Below are 13256 nucleotides of genomic sequence, written 5' to 3' on the forward strand. Positions count from 1 at the left end.
TTCTCGCTTCGAGAGGTGCAACTTTGGGTTGCCAAAACCAGCCCTCAGTGCGTCAGCCCTGCCTGCACGTGAGCTCTGCGCTCACATGGTTTCCCCAGACCCTGAAGCACCTTATAAAGAATTTTTCCCCAAGTGCAGATGCTAAAGGACACCTCTAGCATTTCAGACCTCTGAAGAGCACAGGCTTCTAGCACTTCGCCCCAGTAGGGTGTTGTCAGCACAAATTAATCTTTTTCAACACAGCCAGCGGTAAATGCTATGCAGCTCCCAGCAGAAGCATCAGGAGTGATACAGCCATCTAGTGCTGCCAGCTCTCCTCTCCTCTCCTGCCCCTGAATTGCAAGGTAATTTGCTTAAGGGGCGATGCAGATTTTGTGGTTTGATCTTTAATGTTATTACACGGGGCAGTTTGAAAAAAAAAAACAACAACAAGAAATGGATATTGCAGGCACTGGGGAAGGGCATTCAGCCTGTACTTGATTCAAGCAGCTAGTCTCCAGTGACCGTGAGGAACAACAACATGCTTTTTTTTAATTATTATTTCCCCGTTCCAGGTTGGGAGTAGGTTTATGTCCTGGCCAGATGAGTGGGGGAGTTCCCAGCAGAGAGATTATTTCTGGTTAAGGATAGATCTGGCTTGGACCAAGTTCTTCCCGAGTCAAACCCACTGCAGAGCTGTGCTACATCAGGGCACGTTACCACGCTGTGCACAGCTACCGTCCCACTGCACCTGCTGCAGGTCTGCTCCCATGTTGCATGGTAAAAAAGTTTTTATCCGTGGAAAAGTCTGTTTTCATTAGCATTTTTGATATGAAAACATTTGGGAATACCATCCAGCCTGAGGGTTTGATGTCTCAAAGCAATTTCCTTTGTTTCTGGGAATACTTAAGCCAGATCCGTCTCTGAATCTCCTTGGTCCTGTCCTCGTTGACGTTGTGCCAGGGGTCTCTTCATGGTCTGTGTCAGTCTGTCTGGTTCTCTGGACAGACCCCAAATACCAGCACTTGTGTCTGCCATGCATAGCCTGTGTTCCCTGCAGCTCTGTTCACGTACTTTTTACAGATGGCTTTTCAAAACTACATTTCCTTGCCAGGCAGGGAGTGCTCCGCTCTGCCTTGTGCCAGCCGTGGCAGGCTGGTGTCAGAGAGGCAGAGTGATCCCAGGGGTCTGCAAGCAGAAGTGCTTCCTTCGTCCTTTTGGGGCTGGACTTGAGGCTCGTTGAGCATCTGTGCCAAGCACTCACAGCAGCAGAGCCCACAGAGAAGGGGTGGAGCCCAGGGCAGGGCACCACTCCAGGCCTTGTTATTAATTTTTCCTCCTGCATCCACCTCCCTCCCCATCATTTAACCACAGACCCAGTTAGTACTTGGTGTAAGTTAGGAGGAGCAGCTTGTACACGTTCAGGCGTATACATGGACACGTATAAGCATTTCCCTTGGCAGCCAAGAATTAGAAAAGTCTTGTGGAGAGTCAAAAACGTCCTCTAAAACAACCCTCCTGATGATGCCAGCCAGGTTACCTGGTGGTAAAGGAGACCAACTGTGTCTTGAGTAAGGAAAGAGCTGACTCAGCTGCCGGCCTGAATAGAGCCAAGTTCAATAGCTTCTGCAGAGCAGAGCAAGTAAATATCAGGTGTTAAAAGGGACCCAGATAAATCTTTGAGGATGCTTTCTGTGAGGTAAGGGGTTTTTGTTTTAAGACACTGGATTAGATTTATTGATATAGGAGTTAGTGGCTTATTTAAATTAAGAACCAAATCATCGCAGGGAAGTTTGTTATTTGGATGGTCATTTAATATTTATGAACAAGAATTGCCTGTAAATTAAGGGCTTAATCATCCAAGAAACTCCAGCAGAAAATTTCTCCCATATACAAATACAAGGAGATTCCTGAGCTATTACCCCAGAGTTGGCTTTTCCCCATCTTGTTATAACAAAACACTTGCAAACCTCCTCGTAAAGCTATAAATTACAAATTAATTACAAAATACCCATGGAGAACAGAGATGCAAACCCAGAGGAAATGCCTACACAGAAAATGGTAGGACTGGCTTCCTTCCAGAGCGCTGGCAGGTCCCAGGGCTCGGGGTCATGCCACAGCAGCCCATTCTCAGGCAAATCTCAAAAATGCTCAAAAAAAAATCCAAATCTGCAGGAATGGTTCTGTGAAATAGACACAGTAAGATACTCAGAATAGAAATCTTAATGTACTTCTATGTGGACAGCAAGAGCTGGGAATTCTGCAACAGACACTGCATGGTAGTTATGTAAAGAGGAATACATATATGTACATTGACCTATATTTTTCCCCATAATTTTGTTCAGAATTACAGATTTATCAATAAAAGGGTGTGGATATTTTTCAAGACCTCCTATATGATTGTTTTATCTCCCCGCAGGCCTCCTTATCTCACCCTTGCAGCAATGTGTGGGAGCAGCTCCCTGATTTACACCTTGCCAGCTGAGGGGAGCTGTTTGCACAGAAGCTTTCTCAAGGGGTCCTGGCTCAAGCCCCCTTGCTTCCAGACAGGTGATCCAGTCCTTTAAGCAGAGCTTGCCTGGGGTCTGAAAGCAAGTCGAAGGCCAGAGCCAAAGCAAGCATGTTGGGATGTCACAGGTCTTGTAGCAGATCCTGGGGCTGGAGGCAAGTCAGAGCTACCAACCGTTGGCCAGGGAGGTTTGAGCCCTAGTATGCTGGATTTATTCTTCTCTTGGAGCACAGTTTGTCTTGCACTGATTTGATGGGGCTGCAGCCTCATATTAAACCACAACAGCTCATACATCAGTAAACAAATAGCAAGGTAATATTAAGGGAGTGCCTTGAAGGTGCCTCACAACCACCTGGAGAATCTCTGCTGATCCTTCCATGTCGTCGTAAGAGCATGACACGTTCCAGGTGTCCTCCTGAGGTCCTCTGGCTGTCCAAAAGGATGGTGCTCCGGTGTGCCTGCTTAGGGTAGCTGAGATGAGTAATTACTGAAATCATACTTATGCCTATGTGCTGCGGTACTAACCAGCCGTATTGTATCTGCTGTGACCGAGTAAGCCACTGGTGTCCAAGGCCAACTTCAGTTACCAGGTCAGGGCTGCCCCTTGAGCTGCTGTAGTCAATTCCTCCGGGTGTATTTTCCCACTAGCAGACCTAGCTGAAGGTCAGTGCGTTGCCCTGCCGTTTTCTCTTTCTAAGCTGTGCGTTAGGAGAGGCTTGTAGCCCCAGGTGAGGCGGAGTTCACTGACCTTTAGAGTCCTCACTTCTTCGAGTGAAACTCCAAATCTGGATTCTGCGAAGGAAAGGATGAAAATGGCATCGGAGGTGAGAAAATAATTTTTCAGGGTGAAAAATCCAATTTCATTGAAATTATAGCAGTAGCCCTAGAAAAATGTGAGGGTGGGTTGGCAGTAAGTTTGGAGGCAGTCCATCTGCTGATTAAATTTGATTTTGTACGTATAGCCATGCTAAACCCCAATTATCGTTATTCAAGAAAAGCACCTGGATTAATCAGACCTGCCACATCCATCTTTTTCTAATGCCTATTCCAAATTTATCTGACTGGCTGTGACTTCCAGAGAGGAAAATTTCACCAACTGATTTAAAATACTGATTACTTTTCCAGCCCCGATATTTCCATGCTGTGGGAAGGAAGAGTCAAAATCAGACTGCCCCGCTTTGTTCCTCCCTGGTGCGTGAGGTGCCCAGAGCCGGCTGTATGGCACCTGGGGGACCTGGGGAAAATGCCTTTATCAGGGCTCCTGGGGGCAAGGGGCCAGGTCAGGTCAGTGCTGGGGTTTCTCCCCTTTTCCACTGGTAGTGTCACAGAAAGAGAGAAGCCCCAGCGTTGCTGTTTTTAAGGTGAGTGACAAAGTCTATGCAGGGGAGCACGATGGGATCCAGTGTGGGGATGAAGGCAGGAGTTTGTCTTGAGCTGTAGGAGTCTGCAAACACCCAGTGCAACAAGTGGCAGAGGGTGCAGCGGGAAGGTGATGGGTTGCAGCTCGCTGTTGGAGCCCTACAGGCCAGTCCCCAGCCCTTCCCCTGGGCCTCCTGCCCCAGGAGGGGCTTTGCACAAAACACTCACTCCAAACTTTGCAATGAGCGCAGAAAGCTCCAGCACCCGCTTCCTTGCACAGACTGTGAGTTATGCAGCCACTGCTGAACGTCTTTAAAGAGTGAGTGTTACAGCCAGGCACGTGTGGAACCGGGCTGTGCTGGGAGGAGGTGCCCCTTGGTGGGGATGGTGCTGCTCTGGAGAAGGCCGCAGGGCGAGGGGAGACGTGCTGGGAGCAGGCCGCGGCTCGGCTGGCAGCTTGTGTGCTACGGGCAGTGGTGGAGCGGCTGGAGATGGGCTTATGTGACTGGTTTGGCCTTTATTAATGCTTCTATTTCTTCTGTGTCACGAGGTCATCTGGAACACATCTAGCGATAACCTTGTGTCAGGGGAGAAGAGGATGTGTTTTGGTAATGCGGCTGAGAGAGAGACTGTTCTGCCTCTGACCACCAGCGATAGCCGGGCTGTCTGAGGGACGCAGGCTGACGAAACACCCAGCCGAGCTCTCTGATTGCTTCTGGCCACTGATTCAGTGTAACAGCCTGTGGAGTCTCAGGCTAGTCCCTGCTGGCTGGGATGCCTGAGGAAGGACAGGCTTCGCCACTACTCAGGCCTCTCTCTTGAGCCAAAGGAAGTCTCTCTTTAGTTTGCTTCAGCAAGCAAGGTGACAGAGCTCCGTAGGTGGACCAACATACTGAAAACCTGTCAAAATTGGTAGTATTTTCAGAGATGCAGAGATGTTCAAGCTAGAAATAAGTAGCTGGTCTCAACTCCTTCCTTTCTCAAAGGTAACTTCTGTGCTCAACCAGGCAGCTCTACAATTTCCAAAGCTAGCAAAGATTGATCTAAAGGCAGAGTTCAAATCTCCAGCAAGAAGACAGCCAGTGCTGGAACACACAGATGAGAGACAGAGTAGATCCTCCATTGTTTGTGATCTTTTTCTTGCAGTAGGATGACGTTCCTTGTGATGAGCTGGTACTAATCGGAATTATTTACCAGGTGTAAGATGTGCCAACTGGTATCCTCTGGTCTGCATTACGCAAGGGAATACAAATGCTCTGTTCTGCCTCTGGCATCCACAAATCTCTGAAACCTGGAGAGACAGGGTAATGGCCACGTGGGCTGTGGCTTATGGTGTGTGGCAGATACGATCACTAGGAACCCAGCGACCTCCAGGGGAAAGTTTGGGTGCTTGTGTGCATTTGCTTGGATGAAGATTAAATATTGGTCATGAAAAATGCGCCGAGAAAGTGCTTTAGTGAGTTTTGCAATAGCCAGTCTGAAATATTGAAAATGATTCAGAAACTGTCAAAAGTTGGTTTCTTCTCCCTTTTTGATCTTTGGCTTCACTGTACCTTGCTCTTGTGAGGAAAGAACACAAGGCTGTCTGCTTGCTTTGTTAAACAATTCCAACCTTTTTCTCTTCCTACACAGAATGTTTATAATCCTCCTGCCCTCTCTTGTCTCCCAGAACATCTTTGTCCTTTAGTTCCAGTGGACCAGCTTCTAACATTTAGACTCAGTGCTCTGAAGCCTCCCCTGAATTTAAGTCATGTGGTAAGATTTCAGAAGTTAATAACACATGTTTATGGAGAGGAAAAGCATTTGAAGAAAAGCACTGGAAATTATGCAGAGATCAGAATTTCTGAAAGATTTTGCAAATTCATAAAGCCTTATAAATACAAAATGAGCTTCTCAGAGGGACAGCATGAACACTTCCTGAAGCCAGGAAAATCACCATGTAAATAGCCTGAGCACAGTGCAGTGCTTTCTGCATACTTTCTGGCAGCACAAATGCTACAGCCCTCTTCTTAGAGGTCCTACCTTTATAAGCAGCCACCAGCACAGCTTGTATCTTTGCTGGATTTCCCCACCCAGTTTTGAATTGCTGCCTGACATCTATTCCATGCACAGTTTTGCAGCTCTGTGAGTGTCAGTCCTGGGACAGAATTTCCTCCTCTCCTTCACTGCACTGCTGCCAGCTCCACAGTTTTTGATCTCTCCCCAAGCAGACCTCGCTTGCTCCACAGCTTTTGCCCTCACAGTCTGTTTCCCAATGAACCTCACGTACCTTACTTCCTAGAGGGCAGACAACCCAGCAAAGGGAAATATTTGAGGACTTATTCCTCCTCACTCTCTCCTTTTGCTTCAGTCTAATATCAAAACCTCTTTTTGAAGCAGCAGTCTTGCTCTCGCTTGGAATAATTTGGCTTTCCCCATCTACTCTGTAAAGATTTTTCTTTTCTGTCTATCACTCTGACACAGGCAAAGATCTAATATTGTGCCTCCTGAAAGGCTCGAGACATCTCTGATGGCTCTGCAGAGCAATTGGAGATGATACAGCCAATGGGACTGAGCACTTGCGACGATGGTGAGTTTGGCCAGAATTTTGGTGCTGTTTTTCATTGTGCCTTGTGTATATCCAGATGTGACTGCAGGGCAGAATAATTGCCAATTTCCCATTGGCAGTGGGAAAAGGATGTGGTCAAAAGATGAGATAATCTTGATTTACTGAGGACATAATCAGAAGAAAGACTTTATGAGACAAGTATGATCCAAACTATCCAGGGCCAGACCAGGAGATGAGGGTCTTTGGATCCTACTGGAGAACAGCCTGCAAATGTTAGTGCTGCTAATTAGTTAAGCTAGATGCCATTATAAATAGAAGAACTGACTGAATCTTTTTGTGGCAGTTAAGCTGTACAATGAACTTATTCATTTCCTTTTTAAGAGCATGCTGATATTTATAAGGTTATTTGTAATTGTTCATTAGTGATAATTACTTGGTTACCGAAAAAAAAAAAAAGGAAAAAAAAAAGGAAAAGCTTTATGGAAGAATTGAACTGTATGTTTATGAGAAATTAACATCAACCAGACTGCCCCGTTCAAGTCAGCAGCCACGGAAGATTGTCAAGCAGGCACATCTACTTTTAGCCAGTGCAACAGTGATTTTTCTGGCTGGCATGAATTTCAAGCACTCACATTTCTCCTCTCCCCATGTGTTTTACTGTAAAATAAGCTCTTTTTCCACTGGCCATGGGACAGGTGACAGTGGGGCTTTACCTTCAACAGGTAAGATACGGTGTGCAAGGCCCAGTCTTTGCTCAAATTACTGTACTCATCAGAATAGTGACCCACGATACGTGGAGTAAATTCCTGTGCCAGAAAATCCCCTGATCTTTAACATGCGGGGAGCTGCAGCAGCCTAACAGCTGGTGCCTCATTGCCTGTGTTCCAGTGTTGCCCACGTGCTTGACAGTGAATTAGCTGCTAATAATGGATAGCCAGGCTCTTCTGGAGTGAAACATTTACAAGAACCGACATGCTGCCAAGTTTAAAGCCTGGGAACACAAAGCAATTTCAAACCTGTCATTTCCTCTCAGAAAGGGGATTATTGCTTTGTTATCAGCAAAGATACTGTGTTATGTAGCTTTCCTGCCCTTGAATTATCTAGGTCATATGGAATAGCTGCGGGTTATGTTAGAAAATACATCTTCTGGGTCTGTGTGTTTATATAAGGTGTATATATCTACATAAAGCTCTAACATGGAATTTGCTGCTCACGTGCATACATGGCGCAGTTGCACAGAGCACAGATATGTAAGCATTAGTACTTACAAACTTGCCAATTGCCTCAGACAGCTGCTGTATCAAAGATTTATTGCTAGCTCAGCTCCCACTCTTTTCAGCATTCATGGTGCTTCCTGTCAGGGGCCTAAGAAATTGGTGCAATACCTGAGGCACTGATTGAAGGTAAAGTTGGCAAAAAGAGAGCAAAACAAAACAAAACTTGCTTTTTTTTCCTTGAGCCATAAGTCTTTGGCTTCAGTAGCTGAAATCCACTGCTTTATCCAGACTTCAGGGAAAGGTGCTCTGCGAGCCATCTCCTGATCACAGCATTTCTATAGCTATGCTTATTTCTGGTCTTCAATACGTAAAGGATCAGGTAGGTTCATGTGGAGTGTGGATTACACTGTTGCATGAGGAAAGCTGCAGTTGATCCCACTTTCACTGAGAGTAAGGCATCTTGTGCTCACCACGGGGTTTTGCAAGGCATTTCTGTGGTTCCTGATGCTCAGAGCATACATACTGGAGCTAAAGCACTCACAAGCCTGTACTGCAGAAAAGGGAGCAATGCAGCTGGGTTGGACCTAGTTCTTGAAAAGACTTGGAATCCTAAACCAGAAAGAATTGCTCAGCCATTCTCTGGCTCTTCAGTAAAGCCATGCTTCTGCTGCTGAGCATCTAGTGAAAGAGCAAAAACCACAGTAGACAAAGCCATAGTAAGCTGTGGGTTTGTAGAAAAAAAATAATCACAAAACCCTTCTACAACCGTAAGCCTTGTTTCATTTCTGATATGATATTGAAGCATACAATGATGATAACATACACTAATACTTCATTCCTATCTGGTAAGTAACAATACAAGTATTCTCAGGGTGCTCTCCAGTCTTTTATTTTGCATATGTATTTCTTCTGCTCCAAATTCTTTCAGCTACATTGGCCTGAAAAATCACATTATTCAGAATGTGAATATTTCCCGAGGAACAGTTTTAACTTGAATATAAGTTGCTTTCTTGCAGCTCCTCAAGAGCTGAGAATATATTTAGAATAGCCAAGGCTAATAGCCTGTAGTTTTCAAACAGACATTAGCATGATATAGAAAGCAGCGTCCAGCCTTATACAAGCTATAACAATGATTCCATCATCTTGTGCACTGCAATAAATATGTATGTGTGGTGTATGTACATATGTACAGTCTATGTCTATACATATGTGTCTTTGGTACTTAGCTTATATATGTCAGTTAAAATAATGTGTTTGACTAATTAGACTATACACAAAGCATTGGGAGATTATAAGCAATGAATTAATTCTCACAGTTATTGCTTAGGTGCATCTACCTTTGCAGGGCAGTACCTGCTAAATAACATGGTGTCATACTGCAGAATTGCCTTTGATTTACAGCAGCAGCAATGTGCTGATTAACTCAAAGGAATCAGAGACAGCAGGTCTGGCTCTGTCATGGGATTTAATGCATTGCTTTTAACTGTTTCTTTCTTACTGCAAAGCAGCTCCATCACTCACTAGGCATCAGTAGGTTTTAAAAGGGCATTTTCCTCACAGGTACAAGTCATGGGAAATTTAAATTCCTCCCTGCATGGAAAGCACAGGGTGAGGAGAGGCTGTTCGCAGGACTCATTGTCAGAGAATTTCTTTTAGGAAGCATTTAATTGCTAAACCTGTAGACTTCAGTGCTTCTTCTTCTAAGCCAAGTAAGAGAAAATGCAATTTTTCCTGTCAACACCTTGAATAAGAAATGATGAAACAAGCACTCGTGGCAGGTTAATTGTTCCTTGGGTATCTGCAAGCCCCGCACCGAGTGGGTGTGAATATTAACTCCGGCGAGTGGCAGGCTTACCGCGTGGGGAGGCCGTGCTAGCCAGACACACGCGGTCCCCAGAAGGCTCCCTACCCAGACAGCGTGCACACAGCAAGGTCAGCTCAACCTTCCCCAGCTGCCAGCTGAATCAGTAAATACGTCGCTACAGAACTCGCGAGGCAGAACAGCAACGCAGCCTGCAGTGGCAGGAGGAGAGGAGGCTGGGGTAGGAGTAAAACTAGTGCTCTTTAAGAAGCCCAGAGTGTGAGTCCTAGCTATAAAACCACAACACAGAAATCTTTAGTTGATGCTTCCATCTCCAACCTAAATATCCAACTCACTTGTTAACACACAAGCATATAAACACAGCTTCTTCTCTTTTTCCGAAGGACCTATGTTCGCGTTAAAGCAAATAGCTGGTACACTGACATTTGGATTCATCTTAAACAACCTGCTGAGATATCCTACTAGAAATGCTCCCACCTGAGACCGTTACATGAAGAACTCTGGACCAATTAATCATGTTTCCGGATTTAACTTTTGCTTTCAGCTGTATTTAGTCACAGTGGCCCAGGCCCCACTTCCTTCTGTGGATGAGGGGAAGTAATGATGTCTCAGAAATCAACCAAAGAGTTAATCTGCCAAGGTTTTGTTTTGTTTTGTCTTCAGTTCAATACTTGCTGCAGATAACTAAGCGCAGTGACCAAGAACCAGCCCCCAGGTTCGATATCTTGGTCCAGCTGCAGCCACCAGAAGGCCTGGGGGCTTGGCAGGGGGGCAGCCCAGGGACCCCCCTGCCCTGCAGTGAATTTCCAGGCTGTGCTCCGTGAGGAGCTGGCAGAGCAGGTGTGTGAGTGTGATAGCACCTCCTGCAAAGCACCGGGCTGGTTCCTTTGCAGGTGTTTTCTTTTTCCTTTTCCTCCTGTGCTGTTTTTACTGTGGTTTGAACTAGTGTTTAATTTGCCTCTTTTCACTTCGTGCTTCTAATAACAGTTCTCTCTCATCTCACTGCTTTGCCTGATCATTTTTCCTCCTCTTTTGTTAGATGTCTGGCTTCTCATGTTCTCCTTTCTTCTCCCCCTGCGTATTCAGCCTTGCACACTCCTCCCCACATACGTTTTCATGCAGTGTTTGTATGCGCAGCATGTTTGCTGAGTGTCTGAAGAGGCACAGGGAAGATCCTAATCCAGCTCAGACACGGACCCAGAGAGCCATTTCCACGAGTGGGGCAGATCAGGAGACTGATCTCTGCTGGAGAAAGCCAGCTCAGGCAGCCCATCAGTTCTGAGCAGGCAGTGAAAGGAGACTGCTCCTTCTGATGCAAAATTTGCCCCTGGAACCGTGACCTTGCTCTCCTGTCTCTGGGTGAGGGGTTTGTGCAAGACCATGCAGCAGCTCCGTGGCCGTGCCAGAGTTTGGATCCAGGTCACCAAATGCACTGGACCACAATTTTCCTTTCGATCAAGCTGTTGCAGGTGATCTTTTACTTTATTCCTGAGCTCCAGCCTACCTTCTCACCCAGCTTTTTTGCTGGGGTGTATCACAAAGTGCAGCACGCTACAAGTCCCTGTGTGAGAGTTGGAGTTAATGAAGTCTAACTTCCTCTGGGCTTGTTTGCCGTGGTTAGCTGACTGTGATCTCTAAGAACAAAAGGCCTTTTGTGTTGTCAGAGCTTCATGTGGCTAGCTCTGTCCCTTCTGTGACATCTTTGTAGTCTGTCCCCTGTTTGAAGGGCTTTTGTGGTCTCCTGTACTCAGACACCTGGTTTCAGAAAACTGATGGGAACTCCCTTACCCTCCTGTCCTCACCCACTCCAACAGACTGCTAAAAGGAGGCTTCAGCAGAAGCCTACAGCATTGCAGCATGACTGTAAAAGCCACATTTTCATCGGAAACAGGGCAGCTAGGCTTTCCACAAAATCTATTTTTCTGTCTTTGTGCCTTTCAGCTCTGCAGCAACAATTGGGCTGAGCAAGTTCTCCCCACCCTGCTGTGGTTAAATGCACGGGGACCTTCAGCTACGCGTGCGTGGCTTCACCTGCAGCAGCTCCCAGGACAGGCTGGCTCAGCTCCTGAGAGCAAGGACAGCAGTTCCTTCAGACAGGCATGTGGTGGTGAGTCTGGGGGATGATCCCTGGCCAAGGACTCCCCCTTTTCTCTGGGGTTTGTAGCAGCCTGGTGGGTGGCCGTGAGGCTCCAAACTGAGAGGCAGGGGGAGGGAAGGAGGCAGGGTATAAATAAGGATGTTGCTGCATGACTCTATCTACATCTGGGATTTAAGCTCCCATCTAGCCAGCTCGCTCATACATGAGTTTTTGAAGAGTGGGAGTAGTCTGGTCAAATTTTCCTTTTGCATTTTCAATTTGCTTCTCTCCACCCCCACCAAATTTCTGTCTCTCTAGCAGGAAAAGACCGGGAGAGCAGAGTGCCTGGCAAAGAACTGCCAGATACGGAATCACCTGCAGATAAAAAAAATAATAATAAATCAAAGGCCTGTTTAGTTATCCTTGTATTGCTCAGCAGTGCTGAGAGCCTATCCCAGGAGAAGCCGTTTAAATGCTCAGGCCCAAATCCTGCCAGGCCCACCCTGAGGGAGCTTTCCTTGCCCTTCTTGGTGGTGTCGGGTCAGCCTTCAGTGAGGCTGTGCCCTGTGCGTGGTCAGCGTGGGACGGTGCAGGACAAGTCCCAGGCCACTGCGGCCACCTGCCCTGCAGGAACCGGGCCTCCTGCTGGGGGAGTCAGTGTGGTCCCATCACCTGCAGGACGGAGCCGGCTCCTGCCTCCACGGCTGGGGAGGCCAGGTCTGAGCCACTGAATTCGGAGCTGGAGCAGACACGGTAGTTTTCCAGATGGCTCTGTGCAAATGTTATGGGTTGCTTTTTTTTTTTTTTTTCTGTGATAGTTTTGCAGATTTGTAAATGATGCTTGGGGTTTTGGAACAGAAATTAAAATCAGATTTGGAAAAATAACAAGGAATTGGGGCAACCTCAATACTTCATCTTTGATTTTGACTTTCTAACATTTTGTTTACTTCTTAAAAAGGCAAGAAATCAGTTAAAATCTAGAGTAAAAATGTTTCTCATGCACAGAAAGGAAGAAATGTCTTCCATCTTCCTTTTCCCACAGAAGGCTTAAACTTACAACAAAGAAACAGGAAAAAAAAAAAGGCTGGTGAGAGCAATAACTGATGGCTGAAGTGGGTATTGGAGATGCGCTGTTTGTATATCTATTATATCATGAGCCAAAGCAAAGAGTCAGACTGAAAGACATCCAATTAGTTAACAACTTCTCCATTTAAGTACATTTCAAAGAGTCAAATAATGGCAGGAAGAAGCTGGGCTCGCAGCCGCTTCTGCCCCAAAATATCGTTGTTCATCCTCATAGCCTGGCCAGAGGCCAGCTGCTTTTGGGCTTTTAGCCACAGGGTGCATTTAAAAACCATTCTGTGCTCCTGTTTTCTTGTCACTCAGAGTGAAATCATTGTAAATAACTATTTTCAAGTGTGTCCATGTCAAAACAGAGCGTGGTGGTGTTTTTTTTCTGGGGTTGGTTGGAGCAGGGAGCAAAGAGGAAGAGCAGCTCCAGAGCAGAGCACTCGAGCCTCTCCAGGATCTTCTGTGAGCATCTGCTCCATCCTGCGGGTGGTTTTCCTGCTAGGACCAGGGTCTTCAGCAAACACGGGGCTGTTTGATGCCTGCCCGTACACTGATTGACATCTGGCCAGTTGTTTTCATCGATGGTGTCAGTTCGTCAGAGCCTTCTCTGGGATGAATAAAACCCCAAGGAAAAAGAAAACTGTGAGTGGAAACAGAGTGGAAATACCCAGATG

General features: G+C 46.3%; 1 long non-coding RNA gene across 1 annotated transcript in view; it reads left to right on the forward strand.

Moving 5' to 3' along the window:
* LOC308199685 overlaps positions 1-13256 on the forward strand; it is a 106284-nt gene that overhangs the window by 72919 nt on the left and 20109 nt on the right. The window contains exon 2 of the long non-coding RNA XR_013954857.1: positions 11376-11541. This is a non-coding gene — a long non-coding RNA (uncharacterized lncRNA). The remainder of the gene's footprint in view (positions 1-11375; positions 11542-13256) is intronic.

Source organism: Anser brachyrhynchus (genome assembly GCF_964034855.1).
Source record: "Anser brachyrhynchus genome assembly, chromosome: 9".
In the NCBI taxonomy this organism is placed as follows: domain Eukaryota; kingdom Metazoa; phylum Chordata; class Aves; order Anseriformes; family Anatidae; genus Anser; species Anser brachyrhynchus.